This window comes from Mizuhopecten yessoensis, unplaced genomic scaffold, assembly GCF_002113885.1.
Source record: "Mizuhopecten yessoensis strain PY_sf001 unplaced genomic scaffold, ASM211388v2 scaffold2751, whole genome shotgun sequence".
NCBI classification, from domain to species: Eukaryota; Metazoa; Mollusca; class Bivalvia; order Pectinida; family Pectinidae; genus Mizuhopecten; species Mizuhopecten yessoensis.
Window position 1 is genome coordinate 1,011 of NW_018404701.1, and position 2,553 is coordinate 3,563.

The 2,553-nt window shown below is 39.0% G+C and overlaps 1 protein-coding gene across 1 annotated transcript in view; it reads left to right on the forward strand.

Annotated features, from left to right (window-relative positions):
* Positions 1-458: 458 nt before the first annotated feature.
* Positions 459-2,553, forward strand: part of LOC110446514 — a 10,374-nt gene continuing 8,279 nt past the window's right edge. Inside the window, exon 1 of the mRNA XM_021491699.1 lies at positions 459-516. The gene's annotated coding sequence lies outside the window, so the exon portion shown is untranslated. The remainder of the gene's footprint in view (positions 517-2,553) is intronic.

The following is a 2,553-nucleotide window of genomic DNA, read 5'->3' on the forward strand; positions in this document are numbered from 1 at the left end:
TAGAGGTTCCCCTGGTGTGACAAGCGTTAACAGAGGTTCTCCTGGTGGGACAAGCGTTGACAGAGGTTCCCCTGGAGGGACAAGTGTTAACTTCAGCATATATTATATAAGTTTGTTGTATTTTTTTTCATGTTATATTGATTATGGTGATTGTTTATATATTTGTTAAAAGTTGTGTTATGCATATGTTCATGTTTCTGTCTTGATAGATGGATGGATTTCTTTTTAGATTTTACGAATTCCTTTGTGTACACTATCGCTATAACGTATTCGCTTATCTCTGTTGTTCGGATCCAGTAATATATACGAACTCAACCTAAAAAATCAAAAGTACTTTCGGCCTGTTTTCAGTCAGCAGTCAGCACTGCTTATGAAGATAAAGGAGGAAGTATCATATGTAACTGAACAAGCCGCCACCAGACCTGATTTTTTTATATGTTTTTTTTTTTTGTTGTTGTACAGAACCGTTGATTGGCTGCCCCACATCAGACAACTGCGCGGTCGTTGGTATTGAGTGTAAGTAAACTTAAAAGCAATCACAATTTTCATTCAGTTAAGATACGGTTAGTGTAATTATTTAAATTGATATAAAACATGTTTTGGGAGACATTTAAGAAAGCAGAAAACTAGTATGGGAAAACATGTATAAACAATACTTCTATTTTTATTTTTATATTTGTTCTTGTTAACATTATTACTCAGAGAGAACTGGAGGGATCCTTCTCAAATTTCACTCGTTCCCTATGGTTCTTAGTTATACATAAATAATTTGTGGACTAATCGAAAAAAACCATAACGCAGACAAGCGGTAATCTTGAATTTTGAGTATTCGAATTTGTTGGCGCATTTTTCCCAGAAAGTTCTTGAGGGATCTTTTCAACTTTTACAAGTAGGTTCCCAGTGGTCCTTAATTGTGCATGGTTCTTTTTGGGACATATTGGCGGCCAAACAATCATTTTGATTATTGGAACTTTAAATTTGTTATCCCTTTTTTTTCAAGATGTACTAGACACATCTTAATAGTATTTTTTTTTTTTAGGCTGATCAGTAAAATAAAATAGTCGCCAGGTAGCCACACTTGGTTTCGATCTGGCCTGTGGCGCGTCATCCGTCGTCCGTTTGGCGTCAACTGTTCTTAAAACGACTTCCTCTCAATAACCAATAGGCCTAGGGTAATGGTATTCGGCAGAGGCCATAGGGTCAAATGTTTAGAATATTTATACAACTTCTTCTTACTACCCGACTGAATGGTACAGGTTTATGATATCTACCCAGTAGCACGCTGGGACAAAGGGCTACCAAGTTGGTCCAATCGAATGACCTTACCATGCGTTCTCTATCACAGATGTAGAATATGTTAAAACCTGCAAACAAATTCTTCTCAATAACCAATAGTCCCAGGGGATCATATTTGGCCAAGAGCATATTGGGATGAAGGGCTGGCTTATTTTCCCAAGTGAATGACCTTGACCCACTTTCAAGGTCACAGGGGTCAAATGATTTTAACAAAATCTTTAATCAATATCTTCTCAATAACCAAAAGTCCCAGGGTGATTAAAGCTATTCAATAGCATGCTTAACATAATTATTAACATTATGAATGTAATGATAAAGAGGCATATTATATTCTACAAATCAATACTTGCTAATCCTCCCTATTTTGTGGGGAGATTCACGATTTTAAACCTTGGAAATCAGCATTTTTCTCAACTATTCCTATTTTCTATTATCTGATGATTTCACCTGAACATACACACATTTCATTGATGCTTTCAATTCCCAGCACGCGTAATCTCCCCCATGGAAATTTAAAAAAGTTGGCAAACAGGCAAATCTATGGCTATTCGAAACTACACGCAGTGATATTAAAGAGCTAAAACACGATCTTACGCCTATAACATATACAATATATATTATGCGTATTTACAACAGGGTGGTCGGGTGGCGCAGTGAATAGTGCACTTGATTTTAACCAAGGCGGCCGGGGTTCGATTCCCCGATCGGTCGTGAAAATGTACGGGGTCACCTGCCCGATCACGTGAGTTTTCTCCGGGTACTTCGGCTTCCCTACTCATTAAGACCCCCCGCGCGCTAACATCCGGGTCAACAAGAAAGAATAGGATAAGTTGTAAAAAATTGTTTCATAATGGTTGTAAAATAAATTGAGTACAACTAGTTAGCTCACCTGGTCCGAAGGACCAAGGTGAGCTAATGCCATACCGTGGCGTCCGTCGTCCGTCCGTCCGTCAACAATTTCCTGAACGACTTCTTCTTTTTAACCACTGATTGGAATTCAACTAAATTTGACTGGAAGCATCCCTAGGTGATGGGGATTCAAAATTGTACAAATGGTTGGGCTGACCCCCCAGGGGGCTGAGGGGTGGGGCCAAAATGAGTCAATTTAGCTATATTGCTTTAAGCGACTTCTTCTCTGGAAATAAGAAGTCGATGTCAACCATATTTAATTGGAAGCATCCCTAGGTGTCAGGGATTCAAAATTGTACAAATGATGGAGCTGACCCCCCAGGGGGCTGAGAGGCGGGGCAAAAAGGG